General features: G+C 41.3%; 1 protein-coding gene across 1 annotated transcript in view; it reads right to left on the reverse strand.

The window, feature by feature from the left end:
• Positions 1–17,045, reverse strand: part of KCNC1 (potassium voltage-gated channel subfamily C member 1) — a 142,712-nt gene that overhangs the window by 48,494 nt on the left and 77,173 nt on the right. The window lies entirely within an intron of this gene.

Below are 17,045 nucleotides of genomic sequence, written 5' to 3' on the forward strand. Positions count from 1 at the left end.
AGCGACCCAGGCCTGCCACACCCCTGAACTGGTTCTCCCAGCAGTGCTGTAGGTGCCGCCATCTTGTTTTTTGCTTCTGCGCATGTGTAGAGCAATTTTAATTGTACTGCTCATGCGCATGCAGCATGCACACACAGCGCATCCCTGAGCAAACCGGCAGTAGTCTCTGCTGGAACCCACCCCTGCAGGTAAAGTAAGCATCTTTTCAAAGGCTACAATTTTTGACTTAGTGCAATTCATCTGTAATGAATTACTCTTGCAGTAAGGAGAACATTAGCCCTTCCTGTGTGTTATGGCAATGAATTTATGAGCCTGGGTCTCTCCCAAGTGGCAATTTCCTAATTTTTTGACAGCTTTACTGCTTAATTGATAAATAGACAACTTATCTTTCTTCAACTAAATGAGTGGCTTGTATCGTGAAATGAATGTGAAACATATTTAGCATCAATATGTTACCTGCAGAAATAGTTTTAACTTGTTGGCTTGAATTCTTGAATAAATGTGCAGGTAACATCTACATTTTACTGTATAAATTCTGCTACTGAATTTTATGTGGCGTTTACTACTTTGAACTAAGAGTCAGATGCTTCCCGCATGAGCTGAACAATTGAATTTTTTAAAAGACATCATCAGGAACAGTTTGGGGATTACAATAAACAGCAAAATCTCCTCTGGACCCAATGCTGGTGGCTTAAGATGGTAGTATTACAGTCCAGGCCTCCCATGCAATCATATCAATTGTGGTCCTAGGTGAGAGAAAGGGTCAAAGCCAGAACCTTTGCAAGGATAATAAATTAGTTCCGGGTGATGTCATTCTTTGCAGATCTTAAGTAAACATTATATATATATATTTATATAATGTGGGACTGCTGAAATGTCAAATCCTTTCATGGAGTAAAATTCAGCAGCAACAGTAGCTGCTGGTTTATAATGTCACTTTGACCTTTTTACACTTTATTCTGACCTCAGTGGAAAAACATACTATGGCTAATGTAGATTTACTTTAGTATAAACTAGTTGATAACCTGGCGTTGACCGGGTATTTATTTATAGGGGGGAAAGGTCCAAACGTAATTTGTAATGTAGGATTTTCCCCCTTACCAGAGGGGGCCCCCCTTGTGGAGTACTGTGGAGCCGTTACCATGGCAATTCCACTGTGCTGTACAGTAGAATCCATTTTACAGCAGTACAGTAGAAGCCATTTTAAGGCACAATAGGCATTTTTTGGCTCACGTGCCATAAATGGGGGGGAGCGCAGGGAGTTCGTGCACGGGTGTGCTGCACCCATAATGCAACATGCGACCCCCCCAGTGTGCATGCACACATGAGAGGCGCTCCCCCCATTTTTTGCATGCTTTTTTTGCCCTCCCCAGGCTCCAGAGGCTTTTTAGGAGCCTGGGGAGGGCAAAAAGAGCCTCCCCTTCCCCCTGGAAGCCCTCCGGAGTCTTCAGGGACCTTCAGGAGGCTTCCTTGAAGCCTACGGGGGACTAAGGAGGCTCTTTTCACCCTCCCCAGGCTCCTATAAAGCCTCTGGAGCCCTGGGGATGGCGAAAAATGGCTTTAAAAAAGGCTGAACTCAGCTGGCCAGCACATGCATGCACTCTGGCCAGCTGACAGGGCAAGGTCCCATGTGCTGGTCCCAGGCCAAGGTGGCACGTGAGCCATAGGTTCGCCATCCCAGCAATAGGCTATATAAATTATAGCCCCCCCCCCCCCCGAGGGATGTTAGGGCCTTAGGAAATGCAAGTCTCAGACTGTGGATATAACTTTACAATTCACCAGAAATATATATAAGAAAAAATAAATAAATGGAAAGAGTTGTTTTTTGGAAACTGATCAGATCATTCTTGTGCTGCAAAGAACCCCAGAATGTTTATTGACAGTCGTTTTGACAATCACCAGCTAAAGCATTCACTATATAGTTTACTTGATGCTCATTTTTTAAAAATAATTCATGACTAAGCAGCCTGATAGCATATCACCAAAATGAGACTATCCCTGCTCACAAGTCTGGGTAGTAGGACAATTGTTGTCTTCCACTGCTGCTCCCCATCATCTGCTATTCAAGATATGCTTTCTTTAATTTGAGATGCAATATGCTGTCACTGAGCTCTGTAGCCACCAATAGGTACTCCTCAGTGAATTGCTCTGAGAGCAATTTAAATTGGTGGGCAGTATAAATTCTAACACCAGCTGACAAGCAGTCTTGGACAAATATTGAAGACTATGGGGGTGGGGAGGAAAAACAAGCTGTCTAAACAGAAACAGAATCCCAGCGGAAAGCTTATGGGAAAGAATAGTGGGGATGGAAGGAGAAGAATGGAAGAAAGGCAATAGAAGTGGTTTTTCAAAAATAGATGGGGTTGACTGGCCCAGTAGATTTTCACGGGTGTAGGTATGCTGGTCTTGTTGTATTCGGGTCTTTTCCCGTGTAAGATTACAAGAAATATCTTACACAGAAAAAGACCTGAATACAACAAGACCAGCATATATGTTGTGTCACAACCCCTGGTATGCCCAAATATGGGAGGGAGCATACTGCTTCCCTTTTGTGTCTTTCGACTCACCCTAGGAGCCATCCAGGCAGAAAGCCATTTTTTATGTTGCCTTTGTTACATTTGTGTTGCATTTGTGCAGATGAATAAATAAAGGGAGACTAGTATAGATCTATTTCAAGCTATTTAGCTCTCATCAGCTAGCCTTACCCTTAGCCAGGTTCGATTCCCAGTATAGCATCTGAGGAGTCTTGTTGGCTTAGGATTGGTGAGGACCTATTATGAGAGGAATAATCTTCTACCTCCGAGTGATTTCTTTCTTTCGAATTGCAAGGCATTCTCTGTTGTGAGTTGACCAGAATGTCCCTATCTAACCTTTGGCTTTTAAAAACAATTAATGGCAGTAAATCTCATATTTCTTGTAGCCATATTTTTTTACTTTCCAGATCCCTGGAAAAAATAGCTATAACAATTAAGTTCAGAAATATCAATTCTAGTTTTTTTTCATGTTTGGTTTGGCATTAGTGTAATCCTTAATGGTTATTTTTTTCTTGTGAAAGTACAGCTTTGGAGGAAGATTCACTGATTTTAAAATCTTGGTTCTGGGCACTTCCCCATAGTAGCCTTCAGCTCCCGTCCTCTCTGCTGACACTAGCTGGAAATGAAACTAGTTAAGAAATTGTTATCATATTTCATGTTTTGGCAGCAATGTTGGCTAGGCTTTTTGTCCAGATGGTGATTGCCTTGATTGGTGGATTCCCCTGCTTCTTTAACCCTTCAACCTGTTCCAAGAAAGCAAGTGCCAATAATTTGTGCATGTGGTGTGTGTGTGTGTGTGTGTGTGTGTGTGTACGTGAGTGGGGCTGGCAGTAGTAGTTCTTTCAGGACACATATCCATCTGTGTGAACAAACAACATTCAGGAATCATAGCATCATAGAGTTAGAAAGCATCTTTGATGTCACTTGGAGTTGTTTGCTCATAATGAGCACTCAGTGCTGAGCAGGAGAACACCCCCCCCCCTTGCTTCACCATTCTAGCAATGACTCATGAAACTCATGCAATGAAAAAAATTGAGCTTTGCTAGCATGCAGTGTAGCATACAGTGCAGATGTAGGCCACCGACTTGGCTGCCTTCAGAAAAGGGTTGGGTCAATTTCTGGAAGTGATCAATGGCTCCTTGTTGCTCCTTGATTGTTTTCTAGCATTTCATCATTTCAGTTCTGATGATGTTACCTAGTCTGGGTAATGAAATGTTGGCAAACAAGCACCCAAGCTCAGAGAACACCGAGCCCCTCATTTCAACCCTGAGCTACAAATAGTCTCCCTTACTGGCTGGATGGCTATTAGTCTTGATGCTCGTGAAGCCCTTCTGCTGGGAGATTAGTAAATTTGCTTATGCAGTTGGTTGGCTGGTGTGAAAACAGACTGTGAGATTAGATGGGCCAGAGTTCTGATCCAATACATTACTGCGTATGTTCCCCCTGTATCATTGTTCCATTGGTGGGATAAGAAAAACACCATCATTTCACATGGTTCTGTCATTCTAGGTCAGGGATCAGCAACGTTAAACACTCAAAGAGCCGCAAAGATCCTAACTGGAAGCCTCCCCCCCACATTTAATTCTGGAGCCAGCTGGAAGTCCAGTTTCCCCACCATAGAGTCTCCTCCTAGCGCAGCATCCTTTTTCCTCTACCTGTCCTAACTGAAATTGTGGAGCTGACTCAGGGGTGGGTTCTATAGAAGAGGTTCCACAAATCTACAGTGCCATTTTGAATCGGTTCCAATCGGTTCCCTCCACCTGCCCGTCATCATATCATAAAGATGAAGAGCGAGAGGAGGAATTCTGGGAGTTGAAGTCCACAAGTCTTAAAGCTGTCAAGTTTGAACACCCTTGGGTTTTTTTTCTAAAGGGTTAGGGATGCAAGGGTCTTGTAACTTGGCAACTTTAAGACTTGCACACTTCAATGTCAGAGTTCCTGAGCCAACATGACTGGAGGAGGAATTTTGGGAGTTGAAGTCCACAAGTCTTAAAGCTGTCAAGTTTGAACACCCCTGGGGTTTTTTTCTAAAGTGTTAGGGGTGCAAGTGTTTTGTAATCTGACAGCTTTAAGACTTGCGTGCTTCAAATACCAGAGTTTCTGAGCCAACATTTTGGTTGCTAAGCAAGAACTTTGTTAAGTGAGTTTCACCACATTTTACAAGTTGGCCATGCCCACCTGGCCACATGGCTAGCAAGCCACACCTACCCAGTCACATGGCCAGCAAGCCACTCCCACAAAGCAGGCCACACCTACAGAAGAGGTTCTAAAAATTTTTGAAACCCATCACTGAGCTGACTGGAAAACCCACTCCTTGCCATAGAGTCTCCTCCTGGTGTGCCCTGCTTCCACCCCGCAACCAGAAGCTAGCTCTTCTCAAAATTGTGGTGCCGACTGGTGACAGGGAGCCACAGCAGAGGGATGAAAGAGCCACATGTGGCTCCAGAGCTGTGGGTTGCTGGCCCCTGTTCTAGGTAGAAAAAAAAAACCAGGGCTGTTGTCCATTTTGTCATGACTCCATTGGATCCTGGTTTGGAGAAGGAGGAGGAGCAGGAGTTGGAACTGGAACTGACAGCAATAGCAGTAGACTTATATACCGCTTCATAGGCCTTTCAGGCCTCTCTAAGCGGTTTACAGAGAGTCAGCATATTGCCCCCAACAATCTGGGTCCTCATTTTACCCACCTCGGAAGGATGGAAGGCTGAGTCAACCCTGAGCCGGTGAGATTTGAACCGCTGACCTGCTAATCTAGCAGTAGCCTGCAGTGCTGCATTTAACCACTGCGCCACCTTGACATATCTCCCCTGGAATGTTTGGAGAGGCCAGGGGTTGAGGACGATGCTGTCCCAGACCCCTCAAACATTGGGAGAGGTGGATTGCCTGCCTTCACAGACAAAGGGGAGAATTGGCTGCAGATAAGCAGTGGTATTGAGTGGCAGCAGATCCCCTCTCATGAGGAACAGCTGCCTCCCCCACTTGATCTGAGGGCACAGAGAGTAGAGCGGAGGCAACCTCAAAGGAGGTCTGTGAGGCTGCTTGGTAGAAGGTTCACCCCACCCTTCCTCACAAGGAACACGTGGCTTGGGTTGATTTAAGCAGAGGCCAGAGGAGATGGTTGGAAACAATTATTTTGCTTTGGCATGCACTTCGCCTGCCTTGGAATAACTTTGCCTCTCATTGTATTTTTGCCTGTGGAATTTGACCCTCACTTGTGGACTCTGGCCTTGTTCTGTGGATCTGGAATCTCGTGTACAACTTACGGAACTTGCTGCATGGATTTGCACCTTGTTTTTGGACTTCCTCTCTGCCTTTGTGATTTGGCTCTGGTGATTATTGGCTTTGTTTGTGGAACTGTGGGTGGCCACTTTCAGGGAAGTTTGGGATGGAGCTTTACTGGCCATTGCAGGCCCATTTGTTGTGAAATTAGCAGAGCAATAAAGGACTCTATTGAAGCTCTATCCTCTGTCATAACACATTTCGCCCCCTGCTCACAAATATGTCAACTCAATGTGAAGCCAGGGGCATGTTGGCAACAAGCATCCAAAACACCCAGAGATATCATAAAGTACACAGAATGTTATCAGGGTAGTGAAAATAACAGTGCCAGACTGTATTTACATTGGGCTATTGTGTTTTGTTTTCTAATGACATTTTTTTGTAGGAGGAGCCATGGTGGCTCAATGGTTAGAATGCAGTACTGCAGGCTGACTCTGCCCATAACCAGGAGTTTGATCCTGATTGCTTCAAGGCTGACTCAGCTTTCCATTCTTCTGATGTCAGTAAAATGAGGACCCAGACTATTGGGGCAATACTGGCAATCCTTGACTTACAACATTGCATTTAGTGACCGTTCAAAGTTACAACAGCACTGAAAAAGTGACTTATGACCATTTTTCACACTTATGACCATTGCAGCATCCCCATGGTCACATGATCAAAATTCAGGTGCTTGGTAACTGATTCATATTTATGATGATTGCTATGTCCCAGAGTCATGTGATCCCCTTTTAGAACCTTCTGACCAGCAAAATAATTGGTAAGCCAGATGCACTTAACAACTGGTTTACTAACTCCACAACTAAAGTGATTCACTTAACAACTGTGTCAAGAAAGGTCATAAAATGGGGCAAAACACATTTAACAAATGTTTCACTTAGCAACATAAATTTTTGGTTCAATTGTGGGCATAACTCAAAGACTACCTGTATGCTGCCATCGTAAACCACTCAGGGAGTGATGCAAACTACTATGGAATGGTATACAAGTGCTATTGATACCTCTCTCTCTCTCTCTCTCTATCTCTATCTCTATCTCTATCTCTCTATCTCTATCTCTATCTCTATCTATCTATCTCTTTATCTTTCTATCTCTCTATATCTATCATCTATCTATCTATCTATCTATCTATCTATCTATCTATCTATCTATCTATCTAAATCTATCTATCATCTCTCTCTCATCTCTCTCTCTCTTATCTATCTATCTATCTATCTATCTATCTATCTATCTATCTATCTATCATCTATCTATCTATCTATCTCTCTATATCTATCTATCATCTCTCTCTCTCTCATCTCTCTCTCTTATCTATCTATCTATCTATCTATCTATCTATCTATATCTCTATCTCTCTATATCTATCTATCATCTCTCTCCTCTCTCTCTCTCATCTCTCTCTCTCTAATCTATCTATCTATCTATCTATCTATCTATCTATCTATCTATCTATCTATCTATCTATCTATCTCTATCTCTAGCTCTCTATATCTATCATCTCTTTCGCTCTCTCTCTATCATCTCTCTCTCTCTCTCTCTCTCTCTCTAATCTATCTATCTATCTATCTATCTATCTATCTATCTATCTATCTATCTACACATATACATATACATATACATATACATATACATATACATATACATATACATATACATATACATATACATATACATATACATATACATATACATATACATATACATATACATATACATAGATAAATGGTATATATCTATACATATACATAGATGGTATCTATCTATACATATACATAGATAGATGGTAGATGGCAAATATCAGGGATGGAAGGAAAAGCAATAGCAATAGCACTTAGACTTATATGCCACTTCATAGTGCTTTTACAGCTTTCTCTAAGTGAGCTGGAAAGGGAGTATTCCTACTACAGTGCATTTTAATCAGCACACCAAAATAAATTATAGCAGAAGGACTGGGAAAAACACTTGTCTTGATGGACAGTAAGAAGAGACAGAGCTTGTCTTTGTCCAGGCTGGAGATGGATTGAGGACAACATGATGCATTTATTTCCTTAGGGTTTTAGCTCATAAACAGTCGGCATGTCTTGGAAATAAAATAGTAACAAGGCTATAAGGATTTTGCATAAAGTTCATTATTATCTGTAGACCTGGATCAGAAGCAGCAAGAAGCAACCAATCAGAAATAAGCTTTGAGACACTGTTTCATGAGTGTCCATGTCTCCTAAACATGGAATTCAGTTTGCATTAGAGGAGTTCGGTGGGAATTGGGACCAATTTTTGATCCCAGAATTATTTTGCCTTGATTCAGCACAAGGTTCATAGCTTATCACCTCGAGAAATTCTGGCACCTTACTTCAAAACCATGGAAATTTTCAGACAAGCCAATGAGATCCAGTCCATATTTGTATCCAGACAAAATCTGGACCTTAAAGATACCATGAGAATTATATACTCTACCCCCACAGCTGCCAAACTTTCTCAGTTTGAGCTTATCGTATTTCTGCACCTGTCCTGTAACCATTTTGGGCCAATTGGCTTCAGGTTTGCCTTGTGACTGTGAAGAACTATTGAACCTATTAGGGCCTACTACTTGTCCCCAGGTGTCCCAATCCTCAAGTTGGGTAACCAGAAACATTTTTAAAACAAGCAAACATGGCAAACATAAAGAAAAAGCTAGCACTGATAATGTTACCATTACCCTAGTTTGGGTAATGAAACATCTGCAAGAAAACAAGCAAGCTTAAGAGAGCACCAAGGACCCCTCAGAAACCCAGCAAATAAATAAATTAGTGTGACTACACCACACCAACATTGCAGTGTGCCACTTGATATCAATCACTATCAGCACTATAGTATCAGATAAGAATAATTTGATCCTCCCTGAAGCTTTGTCTTCTGTACATGCCAGTTATATTTATTTTGAGTAGTTCATTGAAAAGGTGGAGAATCTCTGCCAAAACTCCTCAGCCTAATTAAGAATTCTGGGGGTTAACTCCTAAAGGAGCTTCCACTTTCTTTGCTTCTGAGTTTATTCTGGATTCATTTTTACAGTATCCCATGCTTGTGAGAAATATGGGGCCGTTTATCCTTACGGGGGACAATCTCTGATCTGGTTCTTCATAGAAAGCCACATGGTCCTGCTCGAGTCATCTCTAACAGGATTGTCTTATGGGTAATTGAAATCCAACAAGGAATCCATCAAGGATGTCTTTGATCACTTATGTTTCAGTGTTATTTGGATCTTATTGGGAAGAAAATTAGAAACTGAAGCTTTGGTTAATACTTTTTTTAAAATGGCAGCCAATTTATTTGTTGGAAAACATGGTTCAAAAGTAAAGTTATTGTATTTAATACTAAGTAACAATACTTTTGCTTATTTAAAAATAGCAATAACCAATACAGGCAGCCCTTGCTTAATAATGGTAATTGGGATCGGGAACTCCATTGCTAAATGATGAATCCATAATGTTCTATTTCAGTGATGTTTCAGTCTATTTCAGTGATGTTCTATTTCAGTGAAGGAGTAGGGGAGACATGATAGCAGTGTTCCAATATTTCAGCGGTTGCCACAAAGAAGAGGGAGTCAAACTATTCTCCAAGGCACCTGAGGGTAGAACAAGAAGCAATGGGTGGAAACTAATCAAGGAGAGAAGCCACTTAGAACTGAGGAGAAATTTCCTGACAGTTAGAACAATTAATCCGTGGAACAGCTTGCCTCCAGAAGTTGTGAATGCCCCAACACTGGAAGTCTTTAAAAAGATGTTGGATAGAGATTTTGTCTGAAATGGTATAGAGTTTCCTGCCTAGGCAGGGGGTTGGACTAGAAGACCTCCAAGGTCCCTTCCAACTCTGCTATTGTATTGATGGCTAACCTTTTTGTTGTTGCGTGCTGAAAGCACATGCATGTGCTTGTGACAGCGTCCCCACATGCCCATACCAATAATGTAATGTATGTGTGTGACCCCTTGCACCCCTGCATATGCACATGCGAATCCCCCCCCGCACATGCACGTATGACTCCCCCCATCCATTGCCATAGGCTCGCCATCACGGTTCTATGTTGTATAACTGTACCAATTTATGACAGCAGTTCTGGCAGCTGCATTTTCCATCTTTTAGGCAAATCCTGCATTGGCACTGTGTCCTGCCGTGACATGATCACCATTTGCAACCTCCTCCTATTTTCCCCATTGATTTTGCTTATCAGAAACCAGCAGTGAAGGTAGAAAATACAATTATATGACTGTGGAACCCTGAGACCTTAATTTCAAAATGGTTGCCAAGTGCCTAAATCACCACAGGAATGCTGTGATGGCCACAGCTACGAGGACCCACCATAAGCCGCCTTTCATATCATGCTGTCTTAACTTTGAATAGTTTCTGAACCAATGGTCATTTAGCGAGGACTATCTGCACTTGGTATTTTCCTTGTTTGAGATCGCTTACTAGGCAATCTTATGCATGACAAACTATCGTAATGAAATATATCAAGAAATTGTGATTAATGCCTGAACAAAAGCAAACTAACAAGAGAAACAGAATCATACAGCTTTTAACCTTCAGGTAAAATACCTTTGCACTTTGTGATAGGGTTCAGAAATCCTCCCTAGGCTTATCTACTCAGAAATAAATCTTGCTGAGGTTAATTGATACAGAATTAGAAAGTATCTATTTACCCCAAGAAACATCATTTATTTATTTATTTATTTATTTATTTATTTATTTATTTATTTTCATTTTAAATTAACCTAATAATCAGAACGAATTGGGAGGATTACAAGGTTATTTAGAACGTTCAACAGCAAAATGAGAAATTTTTATACTACAAAGAAGAATATCACAATCAAAATATATAAAAGCCACACTGTTAAACACATAGCGAATAGTCTAAGATCCTACTATCATATGGATATTATAATCTAACTCTAAAAATCAAGAATAGGCCGTCATAAAGAAATGCAGATTCCCTCATCTTTTTTTTTGGAATGGGACAATTTGCTGGGCCCATCTCACTACAGTCATCTCACCATGGTTAACTCGCTGTGGCCATCTTGCTGTGGCCAACCTGGTCACACCCCGAAGCCATCTCACCCCGAACGTCTTGCCATGGCCAATTCACTATTTCCATTTCTGTCAATGGAAATAATAGTATATATAAAAACCTAGTGGCAGATAATATTTGTCAGTGAGTGGTCCCACAAAAAGATGGCTGTACCATGTTGGCTGCAGTGAGATGGCTGTGTTGGATTGGCTGCGGAGAGATGGCCATGGAAAGTTGTCTTAGACCCCCATTTTTAACGGGATAATTTACTAGCTAGCCATTATTTACAAGAATACCATTTCTCTTTCTTGTAGTGGACTTTTAGAGGAGGAAAGATTCGTTTATTTAGTTAAATATTGATTTTCACCATTCAGCCTCAGAAAGCTACCTGACAGCAACAATTTAAAGCAATCAGAAAGGACAACTGAAATCAAAGGCAAATAGATTGGATATGAAAAATGCAAACAGGGTATCCATTGAAAGCCAGCATTCAGAGTAGCCTCCCCATCTCTAAAAGAAGCAGAAGTGATCAGAGTAGCCGTAGAAGGCATCTGGATGGATGGGCAATGGTGTGATCAATGGATGGATAGATGGATGGATGGATGAATGGATGGAAGGAAGCAAGAAAGGAATTAAGTTAAAGAATATAGTGAAAGTACCGGTAAATAAAAGCCATATTAAGAAACTGCTGAACAGTTAATTATGTTTAAAGATGAATAGAAAAATATAGGTCAAACCAATGAAGAAAATTAGAAAGGTAGTGCAGATAAAATTAGAGGGTGAAAAATAAAATACAAGCAATGGGATTATTTGCATTTATTTGTGGAAGACAAGTGGGCGGTCAAATTCTGTTCTTGATTTCTCAGATCTGAAGGAAAAAAACAATACCTTGAGCTTGTTTGGAGGTTCTAGCAGAGGAGCGCAGCTATCGTATACCCTTGACCGAAGATCAGTACACTCCTTCTATCTGGGATGGTCGTCCTCTTCCACTGAGCGCGCAGCTTCGGGAGGGACGCACATAGAGCGTTGAGGGAGGAAGGGGACACCCGCCTAGCCAGCCAGATCAGCCGAATCAAACCTGGCAATCAATGGGGTGACAGATGTCGTAGCCATATCGCCCCCACATCCGAAAAAAACCCCCAATACCTATCAATGACTTGAATGTAAATCTCTCCTCCTTTGGCTGTTCAATATTTTCAGCGCTACAGAAATTAGAAGGAGAGCATTTCGACTGTGGCTTGGACTTGTGCCCAATTCCTGGATGTACCATTGTAAAAATATGGAAATCAGACTTCATTAAACTCTAAACAGAGCAACAGCATGGTCCATTTTCTTTTTACTGACATAAAGAATGCAGCTATTTTCATCCGAAGTTTTGTTCCTGCTCATCAGATGCAAAATAATGAAGCATACAAGCTGTGTTCTATTTGGAGGCATGATGGTAATTGTCCATATATTTGTGGCACCCACATTAATGGTTTGATGGCATGCTTGGGAAACCTACTTGCTAATGCCAAGCCATAATGTCTTCAAAAGAATTATCTGCAGGTGATAAAGCTGGGAGGATGGGGGGGGAGGGGAAGGAGTGGACTCTGCACAGTTATACATATCTATAGTTATATAGATATGAGCCAAGGTGGCGCAGTGGTTAAATGCAGCACTGCTGGCTATTGCTAGATCAGCAGTTCAGCGGTTCAAATCTCACCGGCTTAGGGTTGACTCAGCCTTCCATCCTTCCGAGGTGGGTAAAATGAGGACCCAGATTGTTGGGGGCAATATGCTGACTCTCTGTAAACCGCTTAGAGAGGCCTGAAAGGCCTATGAAGCGGTATATAAGTCTACTGCTATATTGCTATTATTAGAGTTTCAGGGACCAAGATTTTAATGATAATTTAGTTAAATTAAATGACAGCAAAGTGATATTGAACACACTAATTGTTTGGTGTCATCTATATTTGTAGCCCAGAACTAGCAGATCTCTGTCTTTTTAACTATGGCCATACAATAAGCATATTCTTAAATAATATTGAGCATCAGGTTAAGGCTACTTAACCTGATGCTCAAATATATACCAAATATGAAAAGAAGATAAATACAAGAGTTACAAAGTACAGTATAAGGGTTCCAACACTGGAAGTTGTTAAGAAGATGTTGGACAACCATTTGTCTGAAGTGGTGTAATGTTTCCTGCCTAAGCAGGGGTTGGACTAGAAGACCTCCAAGGTCCCTTGCAACTGTGTCTAAGGCTATCTCTTGTCTTAGGGACAGTAGGCTAGAGTTACTTAGTTTTGTTTCTAAGGACCATATTAAGCTGAAGGGATTCAAAGGTAGGAATTCAAAGGTAAAGTCAGAACATGGAATTTAGAAGAGCTTTGGTGCTTCTGATTAAAAGAATAAGGCCATGGGTGATGAGAAAGATTTCCTCTGAGAAACAGAAAGGGTAAGCAATACTGGTTCATATGGAAAAGCTACTTGACTTGATATAAAAGAAGCGTCCTTTATTTCCTCTTTAAATCAGACTTAAAGAATCAAGCAAAATGAGCCACAATCTTTCTAATTATTCCTCTGTTTTTTAATTGCTCATCTTTAATGGGTCATTTTCCTACACTTTATCCCATCAACGTCAGTCCTTAAAGATGTTTTAAATTATAGCTGAATATAATGGTACGTGTGCGTGAATGAAATGAAGAACCGAAAAAGACTGTGGTGTATGGTTTTAGTGGCCTATTATGGCTGCTGTTATGCTGGCATGAATCAGCAAATGGAGAGAGAAAAAAGAGAAGAAACTTGATTCTGGCCCTGAAGTACAGTTATGCTGTCACAAGAGCTGATGAGCTAAATTGGCTGCTAGCTGGAACTGTTGTGGGGCAGAGGTAGGTAGTATTTCCATGGACAAAGTCTCAGAGACACAAGATCTTCAGTCAAGAAGATAGGAGGGAGATAGCTGTCTTTGGCAAAGCACCAGTCTCTGTGGAAAGACTGAGCAGAAGACTCCTGAGAGAGATTCTTGTCCCAATGGAGAAGTCACAGATGATGCTGACTGGCTGAGCAGATCCAAGAAAAACAGTAAGCAGTGCTGAACACATTCATAAATCCAGCATATCCCTAATGTCAGCGTTCCAAGTATCATGTAGAATTAAATCAGAGTCCAAGACAAAATGATCCTTAAAGTTCCAATTTAATAAAGCAGACATCTTAGCACATCTGTATTAATCCCAATTCTGGAAATGACATCAGAATTCCATCCAGTTAAAAGTTCATGATCTTGTCCCCACACCCACAATCCATCACATGATCCAATCTTCTTCTTCCACACTAGCATCCATACCCAGCTGCTTCCGGTCAGGTGTAAAAGTACGGAGACAAAAGATGACCTTGAGCTTCTAGAAAGGAATGAAAACAATACATTCCACAATCCTACTCATTCTATTCCCCCCTCCTATCAACTATACTAATGAAACAGCATAATGAAATAAGAGAAAGTGTGTCAGTCCGCGATTCTAAAAGGAATATAATTGCAGCCCTGACACCTTCCTTTTAACTCTCTCTGGTTGAGCTCAGAAATGGGAGAGAGAGATGGAGAAAAAGGAAGGAAGCTGAGGAGAGTCAGAGGAGCATAGTTCTGGAGACCGAGACTTCAAGGAAACCCAACACTGGATAGAAGTTGAAATCATGTTGTAAATACCAGTTATAAATTAATTTTGGTCTATATAGTAAAGAAGAAGCCTAAAAGCCTACGCTGACTTGATTTTTTTGGTGTCAATTGCCATTCTTGTAAGCCTAAATGTATTTCCAGTTCTAAGAAAGACCCTAGTCACACTGTGACATTCTGTACAACCTGTTTGTGATTTTGTTCGGCTTTTATGCCAACCTTCTTTGAGAAAATTAGCAATAGCAATAGCAGTTAGATTTATATACCGCTTCATAGGGCTTTCAGCCCTCTCTAAGCGGTTTACAGAGTCAGCATATTGCCCCCAACAACAATCCGGGTCCTCATTTTACCCACCTCAGAAGGATGGAAGGCTGAGTCAACCCTGAGCCGGTGAGATTTGAACAGCCGAACTGCAGAACTGCAGTCAGCTGAAGTAGCCTGCAGTGCTGCATTTAACCACTGCGTCAGTAGTACCAATCCAGTGTTTGGCATCTTTATGAATAAGAGAAAATGCAGAAAAATCAGAACTGAGTCAGAATAGCCATGTGATCTTGCAGTGGAACACAGATCTAGATGTGTTGACCCATGGCAGGAATCAAAAATTCAACATCCTTCGGCTTGTGTACATGTCCCAATCCAGTAGGAGGTACCACTTGCCAACCAGTTGAATACAAGTGTTGCAATGCATAATTTTTAACTGGATGACCTTGCCCCATTCATGGGTGTTCATTTGCCTATTGGATCCTTTGTTGAACAATCCTCTTGCCTGTCTGTGATCTTAAGGTCTAAACCGATAGAGCTTCCCCAATGATATATACTTTTGCTGCACTGTGCTATGACTAATGTGTGCTACACGATTAAGTATTTACAACTGTAATCATTCGCAGGGCATTTAAAAGATGTATCCAAAAATATGACCGTTAAAACCGGATCTGGAAAAAAAAAACATAGAAGGAACATTTAACCACGCTGGGATCAATTTCTTTACCATATGACAGGTTTAAAAATAAAGTTGTTCTCATGAATCAGCACTTTACATGTTACCAAGTTAAGGCTTAAAGATGATTTCTGATGTGACCTTGTGAGCAGCACAAAAGAAGAGAATGCTTAAAAAATAAGGCTCAAGTGAGAAAATCTCTATTGGCACCACATTTGAAGCTAGCTTAATTTAAAAAATGCTTCCATAGTGAACTCCTCTGTAATATTCAATGTAATGAAGGGAGTGGGAGGAGAATTAATCTCATTTTCAAGAATCTACATTTCTCAAACTTGTAAAGATTCTAAAGGCATAGAATAGTAGAGGAAGCTGACTTTAAGTGCTTCATGGTGGCTTGGTCCTAAGGCAGCTATAAGATATTAGGTAATTCCACTGACAGACGGGGGAGAGCTACTGAGCATATGCTAAGATACTTCTTTGCAGATATCTATGCTGCCTGCTCCTACTTTCCTACTTTCTACAATCCTGACCTGTAATCACTATGCTATTCCTGTCCCAAAACTGCTAAGCAGACTGCCTAGGGTGCCAGATAGAGCAATGCTTTGAAATAAACCTGACCACCCCCACGTATAAATTTAGAATCCCAGCAACGTAGCTAATTGAATCACTAGTAGCAGTGTTATATTCCCCACCCCCACCCTTTATATCCAGCTCCAGCATCCCTGCCTTCCCCCTGCCCACCCCATTTTCAGCTTTATTTTATCCTACTGGTAAGCATGCAAAAATAAACATGGTTTTCAACAATATTTTTTCCCCGTTAGGACTAATGTTCCAGTTAAAGTGAGAAAAGTAAAGCTACTAAAATGTGGCTATCCATGCCCGGTTACATGCTGTAGAATCAACCATCTCCCCTTCCTTCCTTGTACTGGTAACTGTTATTTCCCATTGGACCAGTGGTGACCACCAAAACCAAAAGTGTGTCTGCTTTACTAGATAAACCTGACAGGGAACATGACCAAATGAGGAAATTCTATTTTATTGTAAAACTACATTAACCCAATTTTGCAAGTTTGAAAGTACAAGTCCCTCCCCCTTTCCTTTACCATCTGAGATACTAGGGAAGGTCTCTTCTGATTCTCTTCCTCGCTCACTGTCCAGATGCATGCTATGTAACTTCTTATTTGACTGACCTAGGTGGTCTCTCTTAGACCAGTCTCTCAAGCTCTTTCCCACATATCATTTCAAGATGCCTTTGCTCTTCATCTTACTGCAATAGTACAGGAATTTGGGGCCAAAGAGCCTATATTTGAGGAGCAGCTCCAAGAAGTAATTAGCTAAGTCTATGACACACACACACACACACACACACACACACACACACACACACACACACAGTGGTTCAGTGGCTAAGATGCTGAGCTTGTCCATCAGAAAACTGCCATTCAATAGTTTGAATCCCTAGCGCTGCGTAACAGAGTGAGCTCCCGTTACTTGTCCCAGCTTCTGCCAGTCTAGCAGTTCGAAAGCATGTAAAAATGCAAATAGAAAAATAGGAACCACAGTGTTCCTGCACCTTCAGCCTTTAGTCATGCCGGTCACGTGACCATG

This window comes from Thamnophis elegans, chromosome 1, assembly GCF_009769535.1.
Source record: "Thamnophis elegans isolate rThaEle1 chromosome 1, rThaEle1.pri, whole genome shotgun sequence".
NCBI classification, from domain to species: domain Eukaryota; kingdom Metazoa; phylum Chordata; class Lepidosauria; order Squamata; family Colubridae; genus Thamnophis; species Thamnophis elegans.